Here is a 16163-nt window from a genome sequence, read left to right as displayed (position 1 = left end):
TACCAAAATTGGACAAGGAGGTTTGTTTCCAATCTGTTCGGATCCTTTCTGGTGTACTAGAGGTGTGGGGCTGATTGATGGTGTAGAAACCGATATTCATCCCTGGACCACTGGTGCCCCAGAAGTTGATTTGTCATAGGCTCACCTCCATAGACTCACAGAGGGGGCTCTCCTTTGCAAAGAGGGATGAGTCCCCTCAATTTGTCACACTTCCTTTCCTATTAATGAAGAAGTGGTACTTCCAACCTTTTTCCCGGATCCTCAATCTTAATCAGACTCTATCCTGCACTGTCTGGATGTCTGCAGGGCTTTAAAATTGTATAAACCCAGAACAAAACAATTCAGGAAATCTGACGTCCTCTTTGTTACTTTTTGGGGTCAAAACTAAGGAACGCAAGCATCCAAAGCTACTATAGCAAGATGGCTGATATCTGCTATTAATCATTACAGTGCCTTACGAAAACACACACCTCATGCTGCAGTCACATTGCAATGACCTCTACCATGGGACGTCATCACAGGGCTGCAAAGTGGTCCATGCTGTCAGCTTTCATTGCCTTGATACCAGCAACATTGTCTTGATACCAGATCTAGGAATGGTGCAAGGTTCGGTCAAGCAGTCTTGCGGAATGTATTTGCTGCTAGTTAGGCAGCCTCCACCTGTGAGTTTTTCATGCTACAAAAGCTCCCATCAGTATAGAGGAAAGGAACGGCACATAGGAGTAAGAAGCAGGTACTCACCATTGTGACTACGGTATCCATAGTCCTCTTTCTCCATATGTTCATCTCGTGCATCCCCTGCAAAATTGGTTAACTTAGCGATTAGTAGCCAATGAACAGGGAAAGGAAGTGCGGGCGAGGCATATGGGCAGAGTCGCTGTGGAAAGGCATGCCCTTGCATGCTCTAAATTAAAGGGACATTTTTTTCTTTAGAGATGCAAAAAAGGCTCTGGATCCGTCCCCATGAGACAGACTCACATCAGTACAGTGAAAAGGGGACTATGGACTAGGAATAGCGTAGTCCTTATTATGGTGAGTAACTGTTTCTTTCTCCTGGACCATAGGACTTTTTTATTTGTACTGGCGGGACTCGTACGTCCCACCAGTATCTGGGCTAATGGGCCCAGCCGCCTTTGCTTCAAATGTTTTTTCATGGAATGGTTCCTGTCTGTCGTTGGGGCCATGGTCTCAGCAGGTTTTGTATCCTAGCCTTATTCTTCAACTTGTCTTTCAAACTGTTATTTAACTGCCCTGGGCATCCACGACTCGCTCTTCTTCAAATGCAAAATTCATCATATTTCAGGGGAAAAAAGCTTTTATCCATAAAAGCATAAAATCCGTAAACAATTAAACAGACCTCTAAGACAGTCTAAGAGTAAATTAGTTCTGTAATATTATTTGTCCTTATTCTAAAACAAACTAATTTGGGATGAGCTTGGTGTCACAACCCACAGCCAGTGTATTCACACTCAAGGACGTAATGTCACCAAAATTCCAGGGGCCGTCGAAGTGACATCACATGACCCTTGACCCCTGATGACATCACAACACGTGATGTCATTTGACCCAACCCAAAGTGACATCACAGGAAGCGATGGAACACAACCTTTCACCCCTTGACAATACAGGAAGTGGCATCACATAGCATTGTCCCAAAGTACGCTCCAAAAAATATGGTTACGATATCACTTTAGTGTGATATACATTTCACACAAGAATGGAATATCATTGTCTATAGGCACATATTACCAAATTACTGTGAATACAATCAGATGTCCAATGCCAAAGGAAAATGATTTATATAATACTGACGCTTAAGCGCTTTTATAGAACAAATATACATACAATATCACCCAACCTGTGTTGGTAGTCATTTATCAACACCAGAAGGATGAAAGTCCGAGTTGGCTGTGATTTCGAACCTGCAGATCACACACACACACACACATCCCAGCAACAAGCACTCGACACGCTGAGCTATATTACCGGCATTAGCTATCGTACCAGCTATAGTAAAATGAGCAATTACTTGTCTGAATGTTCTCAAAGCCAGAAAGCAAATTACACTCTGAAGTGGATTCCATTAAATTGGTAACTGAGATTTAACAGCAGGCCATTTGATCTGAGGTCTGGTGCAAAGGTGGCCACATGTCAAGCCTGAGTAGATCTACTTTTCAGGCTTCAGAGGTTGGCAAACTACATACGATTGGGAGAGTTCATAACTGTGTATTAAAGAATTTAAAGGAGCGCAGGGAAAGCAGCGCCCTCACACGGCATCCCGTACTTTGGGCACCCACTACCTCATACATGCAAACAAACATCCTGAACAGCATGCCATTGAGACAAGAAAGCTAGATAAGTCACAACAAACCATTAATTGTGGCACAATTAAATCAAGGGCCACTTTATGGGCTATGGTCAAACATTTCTACAATGTACACAAGGTTTTAGGCACAAGGATGTGGTCAAGTGACCGAGGACACCGAGATGGAATGTCTTGTGATGATCGTATCTTGTGATGATCGTAACAGACAATGGCAGAAAAGAAAAGGCTATAACTGCAATTTGGAAAAAACAAAATACACTGTCGGAAATGGATGCTCATTCTACTCTAAATGTATTTTGGAGATTTGTGTCTGCGTTGCGGATTTGAGGTGTTTAAGAACAGACCAGTGGCTCAACCCCCGAATTGTGCCTGAAATAAACCTTTAACGAGTCTGGAAATTATTGTATAGAATTTCAGAAAGACAGATTATTTGTTATTCCTATTCTTTCTTATATAGGGTCACTGCTCAAAGTGTTGCACTTGTGGAAACCCCCTGTTTTTTTTGTAAGAGCCCTGAACAAGAAAGCCAGCCACTCCAGAAACAAAGTGCAGGAGCTTCGATAAATAAAAGAAATAAACAATGTTTTTATTTTTTTAGGGGTAGCAAGGGAGACCACAGGGGTAGCAAGGGGGACCGCAGGGATTGCAGGTGCGACCCCCCCCCAAATGACGACCCTGTTCACATTAACAAGGGCCCTGACTTACTTCACTTTCATACACCCCCCTGCATTCCCGTGCGTCTGCACTGCTGCTTCTACCAATGGTGTCCGAGCAGCACCTCAGCTGATGCCCAATGTGGTCGTAAAAAACTACGATCAGTACTGGATGGTGCTTCCCAACTGCTGGCTTTCCCTTCATCCACCTAGCTGTGGTATTCCTCTGGCTTATCAGGCGTTTTCTACTCTGGATTGTCCTTGATCCATTCTGATTCTCTTTGACGGGCTTTCGACCCGCGCTCTGTGTTAATGACTGTGGGGCTTATTACAAATATGGCAGAGTGGGAAAGAATTGGCGGGAACGGAATAACCACCACTTTTCCCGCTCCGCCATACTACGAGTATGACCCTGGAGGGGGGATTTAACTCCAGCATCATGCTCAAGGTAAATCCTCCCACTTTCTGTCCAGAATTGTCATTTACTGAGACAGTAATTCCGCCAGTGGTAGGTCCGCCAAAAATGGCCCATGGCGACCAATGGACTCTCAAAAAATTGGGTTAACTCCACCACCGCCACTTGTAATCCGGCGGTAATTCCGTTGGACCAAGTGGGAGTAACGGTAATTCTGTACTGGATTTACTGCCGGAATATAGCCCAACTCGTAATGAGGCTCTGTGTCTTGGGTTTCTCCATTGCTGTTTACTCAGATCTGCTGATTGACTGTATATGGCCTATTCTACTGACTGTTGTTGGATTATTCTCCCAGTAACATTTTGGTTGGACCTTCTGGACCCTGCATGTTCTCAAACTGCCTGGAATTCTTCCAGCATTCTGACTGGTTTAATAATCCTGAATGTATTGATAGCATTCTGGGGAGGGAGTGGTCTGGTGCACTCTGGAACTCTTCTGTAACTCCTCTGTATGAGCCCCACACCCAGAAGAATCCTGAGATATACTCCCTGTTTTGCTTCTAGTGTCTCTATATAGGTTCGTAGAAATCTCACATCTAAAAGGTACCGCATCCCCAGGGGTAAGCAGTAGGGTGAATGCTTTGTAATTGCACTACTTGTAATCCGTTCCTCTTGTTCTATTGCAGCCTGGGAGAGAGCCTTATGGCATTCTTCTTGCCTTTTTATTTCTTGACTACTTTGTGCAAAGTGGCTTTAATATTTGCACTGTGGTGTCTGGGAGGGCGACAGGGACTAGCACAGAGTGGAGTGGGGGATACATGAGTCTGTTACCGTCCTGGAGCTATTGCCTTGTTACGCCAGTTGGACTAGGGGTTACGGACACTGAAGGTGTATAACGAGGCACGACAACACTGCCTAAAATATGCTTGCTTGAGAACAGAAAACACAATTATTTTCCTAACACATTAAATGGACAGAAGAACATCCAGTGCAGCAAATCATCTTCTTGATCCAAGTGGCATAGGCAGAATCTGTTTTCTAAGTTACCTCAATGCCAGCTATCTGCCACTAATGTAACTGGTCGTTTGTTTATCCAGAATGTGGTTAGTAAGGAACACCTGTATACATTTTTATCCCAAAGCAAAAAAGGTGCTGGCCCCCAAGCACTATCTTCAGCACCAAATAATTATATTCTTGGAGAGTAATACTAATCAATCCTTCACAATTGGATATGATTTGTTATCCAATAATTCAAAATTATTAAAGATTATCAGACCTAATTTGGGGGCTACGTTTTTAACATACATTAACCAAGGACTCTTATGCCTTTCAACACTTGCCTTAAATATGTTGGAATACTCATAGTGAAAAGAGAAGGGATTTGACAACAAAGAGCATTCTCTTCTCAATTATTGGTGCTTGTGGCTTCACCGGTACAGGTTATGTGCTTCTGTTTCTCCCTCCCGCTGCTGCCGTGCTACTATGTTTAGCCGGCATAGCTTGGCCACAGAGGTTCTGCTCTTCTATCGCTCCTGGTCTCTACACATTCATTTGCTTTCTGATAGGCTGTGTTAACTCCCACCTATCCTGGGGAAAATGGCTCTTTTATTCAAATGTGGGTTGATTGTTTGTATCAGTGTGTAATCTGACTTGTGGTTCAGTTTTGAGAGAGGAGTGAGCTGCACTATCTTCAAATTTCAAGTATGTTGGTTTTTATATCAGACATATGTCTCTGCGTGGGGTGCAAACCCAGTGTAAAAGTGCCTTTGTGATAGAGTGTGGGATGTATTGACCCACTCAACAGTATTTCCCACATCACCAAGCTGCAGTTGCGCAGAAACCACAAAATAGTTGCGCTGGCTCCTGTGCACGCCATGGCTCAAAACTGCGTTTGGCAACAACAACAAAAATGGCTGCACCGTCCTGCCAAGCACACATCAGGCAGGATGGAAACAGGGGGCACATTGAAGGGGATTGCCATTGTATTCCAACATGAACAAAAGAAAGAAAGTGAAAAAAGCAGCATTGCTTTGCTGCAAAAGCCTAAACCTCAATTGAAAAGAAACCCTTTTTCACCTTTAAAAAAAATACTGCTGTGGCGCTGATTCCCGCTGTTCCTCAAAGCCACTGTGATTAATAAGCCCTACCAAGCCCTGTGTGTCCTACTATGCCTCAGCAAAACCAGGCATGATTCTGAATTGACAAGCCCTGTCAAACCAACTCTGAAAAAATAAATCAACCAGGAACTTTACTTTGACTTACATGGGAAACGCGTTCATTTTCTTTGCAAAAGTATCCAAAACTCAGCTGTTCAGAGAGAGACTCTAACTAGCTGAGCCCTGTCTGTTTCAATGTATTCGTGCTTAAGACCAACTCCAGCATTTAAGAGAATAACTATAGCTGCAAGACCGTGTGTGAATCTGCGGTAGATGAAAAGTAGAATTTTAGAAGGAATGCCAGCTGCACCACGTGTACAAAAAAAATGGGCCTTTGCAAAATAAAGAAACCAAAGCCTGTGTGTTGGAACTGTACACTGGTGAATGAAACCCTGCCAGTGTTTGGCAATATGAAGGGGTTTGTTGCTGGTGAGACTATATAACATGGGTTATTTTCATACATCATGCTTGTTTTAATTCTGGATCTAAGATCAGAAAATAAAGGTTAAAACTATGGTGGCTGGAGTGGCAAGATGAAAAACAGGTTTTCTGCTTGGAGGGGTGGTACCAAAAGGAGGGCTCTCTCTCAGCAGATACCAATAACCCCTGATAATTACGGGGTTGAATAGACTTTCGTCTCTGCTGGGACCCTGACCATGAAGCTCCCAGGGAAGGAAGTCTGAAGTGTGAAGGGGCAATACAACTTCAATCAAGGAAGAAACCCCCACCATGCTCTGAAGGGAATGACCGTTGACAGCAGTTGAAGGAAAGAAAAAAAAATGACCCGGTGACAAAGGGACTGCCATTTCTTCCCAAAGACTATTTCAGGAATAAACTTTAAAAACTTTTTATCTCTGCAGCAAGACTTTGAAAAATTGTAAAACCTTTGCAGTTTAAAAGTGATTTTTTGTGTTCTTTATTTTGAAACATGGGAGAAGTCACTGACACCTTGGGGACAGAAAGGGCAGAGTATTGAGGATAAATAGAAAAGTATCAATGTTGCAAACATACATTTTTGTACATACATTCCTTGGGATAATTCGCATCTGTGTATAAAGTTATGGAATTTTAGGCCGAATCTTTCATGCTCAAAATTACCAAAATGCATCAGATGGGCGAAACAAGGTCCCACGGACTGGAGGATTGGACTGATATGTGCTGCACAAAATATCTGTGTACATGATTTGCTAAGAAATTGCACTTGTATAAATGTATGTTTTTGGCAAAATCGGATTTTAAGTAAAGTAATTGTCGGAGTTTTTGAACATTGTAAAACTCCCATCATAAATCTGACATCATTCCCTTGGAAATCCAACTAGCTGAGAGCGAGGCGGAGACTAGCACCCCTGTCCAATCCAAGTAGATTAGAGGCGTGCTTAGTTAACCCTGCCCGGCCTATACTTTGATGGTGTCACTAGGCATTATAAATAAGGGTCCCTGACAAGACTCTACAGAGACACTCTTCCTGATTTCCTGCGCTGCGTTCCTGTTCCCGTCATCTTCCAGATCCAGAATCCAACTACAAGGCCAAGCATTGCTGATCCTACTTCAGGGCCCACTGCAAAACCCAACCAGTACTGATCCCTTTCCCAGCAAAGCCTCAAATCTAAAAATCCACTAACTCTCCCATTAACAAGGGGAAAGCTGTGGTACCTTTGGCATCCTGATCCAGTCTGGCTTGCTGCCACTCACTGCATGCTGCTGCAATCCTGCTACCTTGATTACCTTTAGTATCCAGTGACCAGAATTGCCCGTCCAGTGCTTGCCAGCCAGTGACCAGAACCGCACAGCTGTTTGCCAGGTGCCCTGCCGTTTAGTGACCAGACCGGTTGACTGTCCATAAGCCCAAAACTAAAAAGTGGATTGTGAGTATTTCATCACCCCCTAGAAATCCATAGTATACCTTGTCTTGTTTTGTCCTTATCCCGCTGTATAAGTCGTCCTATCCTTATCCTGATAACCTATCCAACTGTCAGAATTCTCTGTGCAATTTGTCATTAATCTCCCAGTATTAGTGTTTCTTTTCATTTCTGTCGTACATAGATCATATGTCATTAGCAATATTTTGATTAAATAAAGTAATTTCCTTAAAGAAAAGGGGTACACTGCGTGAAGCGTTACAACTCCATCGTAACTTACAGAATTCACGGGTGGCGTTCCTCTTTTCTTTATTCATTAAATCTAGTTTAAAGTAAAACTGTTCTATTCAGAAACTGATTTCCTTTCCAATGTCACCCTTTGTTTTACTCAAAGCGCTGCTCCTTCTATCTTGCATAACTCTTTCCATTTACCAGCTAGAGACTTGCTTTCACTTCCATTCTGTACTTGTGATATCTACCTATCCCCAACATAATCCGCACCCCAAATCAGTGTATTTCACCTGTTTCTATTAAAAATCGTTTGGGTAATTTTAGGCGGGAATTGGAAAAGTGTACATTTTAAACGTGTTATTTGACTACAAGCTGTTTTAAACTTTCCACTCATTTTTGAACTGTATGCTGTTGGTAATACATTCTTTGTGAGCGTTAGTATCTCTGCATTATTGCTTTAGTAAGGAATTGTATTTACCTCAAGGTTTTTAATACACATTCATTATTGATTTATCCATTTCAGAGTGTCATTTCACAACATTGCAAGGGGTTTAAAATCCGTTTTTCTCTCTTATTTGGGGAGGGAAGGTCAGATTAGATTCTGTTTCAGTGTCTTATTCCTGAGTAACTGCTGCTTCTTATATCCACTCAGAATTGATTATTTGTGGGTTGAGGGAACCTTGTAGGGGGAAATTCTAACATGGGTGCTATATTTCCTAAATCAAAAAGTGCTCCTATTCTGCCGTGCTGGGTGTATGCTCCACTAAAAAGTCAAACTCAGTGCATTGCTCACATTCTCATTGTAACTATCATCCCATTGGTGATTGCTACCCCATATTAAAAAGTGAGTGATTTCTTTTGAATTTTAAATAAATAATTAAATATTACATTTGACCAACCATCCTGGTTCATCTTCCATTGTGACCCGGGGTATTTGAAAAGGGGGTGTGATATGAGTGGGGTATAATCCCAAAATGGAATCCCAGAAAATTGCAAATAGGACCTTGAATAAAGAGCCAGCGGTGTGGGCTGCACTCCCAGTTGCCAAAAATGGCTTTCTTTACTTAAATCAGGTTTAATGGTACTTCATAAGGTTAAGAGATCAGACCAGGTTGTTTCACTCTAAATGGGTGATTTAGTCTTCATATGATTTTTCAACTCATTTGCAGATGCATTCACTATGGCCAATGCATTTCGGATGACAAGACCCTTCATCAGGGCCTGTGCGGTCATTATCCATTCAAATCACAAATCGATTTAATAAGTTAATAACACATCAAAGTTCCAAATACGAAAGGAAGAAAATAGCAACGCACAAAAATCAAAAACATCATATCGCCATATTCCACATAATATAGTGCCATTAGCAATAAAAAAGAAGAAAATATCAACGCGGACTCATATGCACAATTTGGAGCAACATGTGGTAATTGACGTCACCAGTTAATTTACATATTGCAATTGTAGGTAGTCCGAAAAGTACAGCCAATACATAAGTGTCATCAGAATGGTTGCGACATAAGGAGTCAAAGTGAAAATAAAATAAAGAAGGAAAAAAAAGACATGCGTTTAGAAGTGGGGAATGCTGGTAGGTGTGGAGATCTAACATTGTCCAATAGGGACTGGCACAACAATTGCAAAATTCGACTGACCTGTTGGTATTTAGTGAATGTAGATCTTAGTTCAAAAGTCTCTTCTAACTCCTAGCATCCTGTGCAATAAAAGAAGTTTAATTGTAAAGAACTGTCAGTCCGACTGTATTTCATGTTTTTTTAAGTAGAACCTACTTAATAGACATGAAATACAGTCAGACTGTTCAGCTTCGTGCGCTGAAATGGAGTGCTCCCGCTAAGTCTATCTTTCTGCTGTCTGGCAATTTCCTTCTGGATCGTGTGCATGCTCCATGCCAAGACTCATGCATCTATCATGCCCGCTCCATGACTCCCGCTCCCGGCATCAAAAGTAACCCCAGTAGTAAAAAGGAATGATCAGTTTTATTAGGTTTGTCACCGTGCTGGGGGAGGACTGGACATAGAGCCAAAAAGGGTTCCACATTTTCACCTTTCTCTTAAAGCCTATTGTGCCCTGGCTGCTAGGTTGTGATTTTACACCGTTTAGGAGGGATTACATTTTGGGGTCAGTCAAGTAAGAATTGTGAGACCTCTGAAGGGTATATGGGGGGCTAATATAGCACTTCCACAGGTCACATCACAGAGCAAGTTACTCCCTCTGACCTGTGAGTACCCCAGCCCTCCTTAACATGTGACAAACAGCTGACATTGACAGAATAAGAGTGTAGATCCTTAAGGACGACCTCTTTCTCCTCATGCTTTTCACAGTCTTTGCATAAAGAGTTTTTCATCTGTGATGAAGTTACCTGCCTGGTTCTGAACCATCAAGGTGGTGACTCAGGGGTCCAGTAGCCACCCAAAGCCAATGGATATTGGGTGTGGGGGTGGAATGGTCCTGATCGCCCCACTTTAGTTGCTATGACATGGCAGGGGACAATCAGTGTTTCATTGCAAGGCAGTATTGAGAGTGTAAACATCCATAATACACTAGCCTAGTAGTACATGTCAGTCCTGGAAGCATTGCTGCTCCACATACCCCCTGTGACGCCCTGCAGCATGATACCTTTGCACCACTTGTTCAACTGTGAGAGCCTACGCCCTCCTTGATCAGACCAACGACTGTAATTTAGGAAGAGGAAGCTTCCTTTTAAGGGAAGTGGTTTCTACTTGACAGTGACAGAGAGCGTTTGTATGCTGTTACAGCTTGACCCAGTTCATCAAACAACTCTTATTAGAACGTTAAAAGGAACCCAAGTTCTTCTGAAAAAATTGCACCAATTCGCAAAGTCCCAAATGTTGAGAGTAAGTGTGGGTGAACGAATTTCAGAGGCATTGTTCCCTGGCAAGAGATTCTTGTGTTGGGGATACAATGTTGTCCTGCACGCTCATTGAACAAGGTGTTCTTAAAGCTTACCCAGTGCGTTTCCATCCTTTGGTTCATATGCTGGGAACATTGGAGAGCTTGGCATAGCACAAGGAGCACCAGCGTGGGTCATGAGAACAAGATTAAACTTCAAAATGGCAGACATGACAATTATAGGGTTTGCCCAGCCCCTTGGATCCGTGACAACCTCTGGTGAACTCTGGGAGAACAGACAATCACAGCTCTTCCCAACTTACAAGTCACAGATGCAGGCCCCCACTGGATGACGCAACCTGGGGAAGGAGGGAAACACACTATATTCACACCACCCACAGTCGGGCACTGTGGGTGGAGGAGGTTTCACATTTGGTCAAGCATGGAGTCTCGAGAGGGGTAGAAGAAGCAGAGGGTGGTGAGATTGCAGGTAGTAGAGAGATGATAGCCACAAAGGATGTGGTAACATCAGAGAGTGAGCGTGAACATGATGCGTGGTAGACAAAGTAAAGGTGGTAACATCAGACAAATTGAGTGGACAGGCGGTGGAAATAGTAAAAGAGAAGCATTACCTGGGGGTGACAGAAAGCAGGAGCTGATGAGAGCTAAGGGAGTAACAGCCATGGTGGTGCTATCTGGAGAAGGACAGTTGCAGGATGATGGGATAACAGCATGACAGGAGAGTGGAAGCCAAGTGGAAGTTGTAGGAGCCAAGATGGAAAAGGAGAAGGTGATACGACCCAAGGAGGAGGTGGAAATGTCAGAGAGTGGAAGTGACAACGAGAGGTAACATCGGGGAGAAAGACTGATAAGGAAGAGGTGGAAGAAAGAAAGCCATGAGGTGAAGGCAGCAGAAAACATTGTGCTAAAGGGGTACAAAAGAGGCTGAAGAAATAATATCAGGGTGAGATCAGAATTCTGAGATAAGAATATCGTGTGGCCTAGGAGTAGAGGGAGAGAGAAAGAACCAATGATTAGTAAGGGCAGGAAGATTCAGCGAGCTCAGTTGGCCCTAAACATGGTCTGACAGTAGGAGGAGGAACACGTTATGTTTGGTGATTGTGAGATTAGAAAGGTGAGAAAAGAGAACCAGGAGGAGGGAAGCCCGGGCTTATCCAGACCCCATCGACCCCTCTCAAGCTCTCTCTGCCTGCTGTTTCCAATGACACATCTGCTCACAAGACTTTACAACATTGTGAGTCGTTGGGTATAGGGCCTGGAAAGCCTGCATAAAGCTCAGATCAAGGAGAACAGTGGTGTGTAATGGTGGAGCCATACTCAATTATTTGAATTAGGGTAAAGACCACCTGAACTATCCACTCACAATGGATTATGTTGAGAACCAACACCAGCACAGTGTGGCAGGAATGATTCCCAAACCAGCTCATGAAGGAATATTTAGTTGAAGATGTTGAATACAAATCGTGATCTTTTTCGAAACTGCTCAATATGTTTAAAGCACAATGAACCTCATTATGAGTCCGGCGGTAGCCATGCTGGTAAATACCGGCACGGCTGCCGCCGGAGTCATGGATTTACCGGTGCCTGGCAATGGGGACTTACTGGGGCATTACTGCCCCGCGGACCCAGAAAATCCCCATTGCCCGGTGCTGGTAATTATTACTCCCCGTTCCCATTTGAGTCCCATTGGACTCAATGGGAATGGGGAGGCCGGATGCACCGACACCATTCATGAATGGTGCCGGTGCATCCGTCGAGGTCTGCTAGCGGGTTGCCGGTGCCAGACTTAGTGGGCGGAAAGGCACCCACGAGCAGAACTCATAGTTTGCCTGTCCGGTAACAACGGTGCTGGTAAAAAGCTTCCCAACACCGTTGTAACTGGACCGGCAAACTTGCAATGAGGCCCAAAGTAAAGGAACTTTAGTGGCCACAATGGTTAGTCCAGCAAACCGAGTGCTACCAATAAACTATAAATGAGGGGGGAAGTGGGCTGAACAAATGCACAGATGTGGGCAAGAGTGTGTGAACTGAGGGCACTTGTGTGAGAACCAAGAGATACATGAGAGATTTGGGACATGTTGTGGGTATTTGTACCATAGAACATAGAGGTGAACTGGATCACAGACTGGTGAACCTGCCATCTGATGGGTATACCAGGGCAGAGGTGGGTGAACTGAACACTGATGGGTACAATTGTGCATTGGTGATATATGATGGGGCATGGATCGGTAGATTTGGGACACTGGTGGATAACTTTTGGAAGGCTGGGGGGTAGATTTTAGGACATTGGTGAGTAAGATGGGGAACCTGGTAGGTGGGATGGGGCGATCCCAAATTTGAAAATGCAGACTAAAGATGTTCTCTTCTACAAAAACAAGCCGGCGCATCATTCTTCAGCTGGAAAGGAGGGGCAGGAAATGTGTCTGTCACTATGCAAACTAAGCTTTCTACGTTATGTTGCGTTTCTCGGTTGTATAAACCACCCACTCCGAAAACCTAGTCTCAAGGATACAACTGTACACACTACACTTCCCATCTAATCTAACCCCTGTGCTTGCTCTCAAAGCACCTGGAATCAAAATGTCACTCGGCCCTCTGTCTTTGATCCCACTGTCTAGGTTAGAAGGACATCTTTAAACTTTGGTTACCATCCCAGCAGCACCTGGAACCTAGCCATTCATGTAAACCGCTACCAACCCAACCCAAAATCTAATGAATATCTGTGTTCGTAAGTTGTCAACCACTGGAGCCAGATTTTAAATGTTCAGAATGGACCAACAATGCTCTCATATAATTCATGCTTTCCGAACCCAATCTCAAGCCCTCTTTGTTCACATTTTTCCTATCAAGAAATCTTGTGTGCTGGCCATTATTTGATGTGGCCTGAACGCCCCAATGACGCGTTTTAACTTGGCACATGACTCAGCGGTTACCAGACACCCTTCAGTACTTTTGATTGAAACGCTGAACCACCTCTTGCTTAGTTAAAATGGGGCTTAGTATTGTTTTAAAGTACTTTATTCAATGTGTAGACGTTATCCACAATGTGTACAGTCCTTAGCGACTTGACGTTTGAGCGTTTAAAATGAAACATTCTAAAGATACACAAAAATGAAAGAACTTCGTTCCTTTCCCAAATCTTCGTCATGTTGGCTGTATCTGTATTTCGAGAGGTCGCATTTACATACTATTGTATCTTTCTTAATGTTACCGCGTCTTCACACCATTGGTTTCCTCTGCCGAGTGTTTCAGCTTCCTCTCGTGTTCTTGCTACTTGATATTATTTCTCTCTTACGGTTTGTGTACTTCTTGGAAAACTCTGCCTTCTCAGTTGCAAGTGGTCTAAGTTGCCTACACTCCTACTGGCTTGTTCCTAGATTAGGGCAATGTGTTGCCATCCTCTGCACTTCTTTAAATCGTGGGTACGTTCCAATTATTACAGGCCCTGCCAACCCCATTGCCCTCGTTGTGCGTGAGGCCACATTGTATTTGTTCGTACTTTTTTTTACTTAAACAGTTCATATAAAGTGTTGCCGCTTTTAAGAGATTTGTGAGCAATAGGTAACATTTGCAACCTGAAGTAACACGTTGTGTTTCATCATTTCTAAACTGCAGTGCTTTTGTTTTGTTTTTATTAGCTACGCTCTCATGGGGCGTTTATTATATTGTGCATTAGTAAGTCCTATTTTCTTGACTATTCCATGGGGAAACGTACGTTTAACGAAAAGGGCTAGAAACCACTTGTTAGTGAAAGGTTGTGAAGTTTGCTCGCGGTTTTCAGTGAGAGCTTTCGCAGGCACGGTTGTTTTGTGGTTACTTCCACACAGGAACTATTGTTGCTCTAAGTATAATGTACTGGTGTGATGTTCTAGCTGGACGAATATTAGTGGCAGAACTAAATAGCAGATATGCGTTGGTATTGAAAAAGTTTATTTAGAATAGATATTTACTAGAGTGATATGTATGTCACCTTGAAGCTTCATCAAAGCCCGTGTTTCACCAGGCGGATGGTGTCAAGATGAAAGAGGCGGCATCTGCAAGGCATTCTCTATTAGTAGGGTTCAGTCTCAAAGTGCTGTGGGAGGTGCTGAGGTTGGGTGGTTCAGGTCCAGCTGATACGGGGTACAAGTATGCCGTGTGTGCACCAAATAGGAGCTTCTTGAAATAGGGCAGTTGCCCAAAGTTTAACGTGATTTGAAATCTGTGTTTACAGGTACTGTCAATGACAATGAAGGACCGCTCCTATATATAGAACTCGACAAGCCATCAACACCCTGGTGTGTGTGTACGTACACACACACACACACACCCCCCCAAACCCCCTCACCCCCAAACAGTAAATGTGCCACCCGCAAAGAAAGAACTGGAGAAAACCATAACTAAGAGAAAATCTCACCACCTTCAAAAGCCTTGGCTCAGCCCACACGACCTCCCTCATTACCTAATCTCATCAATGTAATGTAATATAATTGTCATTTGTATAGCGACTTTCACCATTGGTATGGTCTCAACCAGGGGAGTTGCTAGGTCTGGAAAAGACCCGGGGCTAAACTGATGTGGGAACTGTTGGGAATCGGGGCTAGCTAGTCTTTTGGCTGTAGCTCCTGAGATTCTATCCGGGGCTACAACCAAAATATCAGGGGCTATAGCCCCCTTAGCCCCCCCCCCAGCAACGCCCCTGGTCTCAACACACTGTAGGTTGAACTGCCCGGACAAAAAGTCCAGGTGTGGAGAAACTCGTCAGTTATAGAATGCGTGTGTGCATTTTTGCCAAATACGAAGGTAGGTAGGGGTGGCCAAGTCCCTGCTAGTCAACCATGTCGAGCAGGCATGTGGCTGTCTTTAGAGGGGTAGTCTGGAGAGTATGCAAGAAGACATTATGTGTGCAGTGTGAGGGTGTTAGGAGTAAGAGCCACACACAAGGGTGACATGTTGATTGACAAAGACTTTTATTAATAACAAAAGCAGGGCGTATTGGAGGAAAGCCTAACTAACCTTACCTCTAAAGGGGCTTCCATGCCTCAACAAAACTAGCTAATGAAATGGTCAGTGACAGAATGTCCAAAGTAAAGTTTGCAGTCCAGTTTCGTAACCTATCCCTCACAAGCTGAACCCAACGTAAGGTGAAAAGGAGAAATCTCTTTGAATGCCAACCTGCAGCCCGGCCTTGTGGTTCAAAACAAAAGTTCCAAAAAGGTGTATAAGAGCAAGCAAAAAGTTCCACAAGACTCAAGGGGTTGATTTCCTTTCTCCTGAGTCTTTCCACTTTATCCAACACTGTCTCTCTATCTTTAATGGACAAAAATAAGTCTAACTTTATTTAGCAGCCCTAGCTCCCTGGCCCTACAACAAGAAAGAATGGCCTCGACACCTTTCCAAGCAGTCTTGAGGGTCCCAGACCCTTGGTGGGCAAATCCTAATCCCGGGTACTGTGACGATAAAGAATGTCATGGTTTTCTCTCCCAAGCTGTGCTGATGGCCCCTGACCCTTTTCACAGTGCTCATTCTCTGTTCCACTCTCCTGCCAGGTAGGGTGCTCAACATTCTCGTTTTTACGGTTTTCTCTCTCAGACTTCACTTCCACCCACAGCCTTGGTTTACTCTCCTGCCACGGTCTGCGAGCACCACTTGTATA

The 16163-nt window shown here is 43.7% G+C and overlaps 1 protein-coding gene across 1 annotated transcript in view; it reads left to right on the top strand.

Annotated features, from left to right (window-relative positions):
- LOC138453728 (two pore calcium channel protein 1-like) overlaps nucleotides 1–16163 on the top strand; it is a 1160417-nt gene that overhangs the window by 266087 nt on the left and 878167 nt on the right. The window lies entirely within an intron of this gene.

Source organism: Ambystoma mexicanum, chromosome 4p (genome assembly GCF_040938575.1).
Source record: "Ambystoma mexicanum isolate Mex_15411 chromosome 4p, UKY_AmexF1_1, whole genome shotgun sequence".
NCBI classification, from domain to species: Eukaryota; Metazoa; Chordata; class Amphibia; order Caudata; family Ambystomatidae; genus Ambystoma; species Ambystoma mexicanum.
This window is presented reverse-complemented; position numbering and strand designations above follow the sequence as displayed.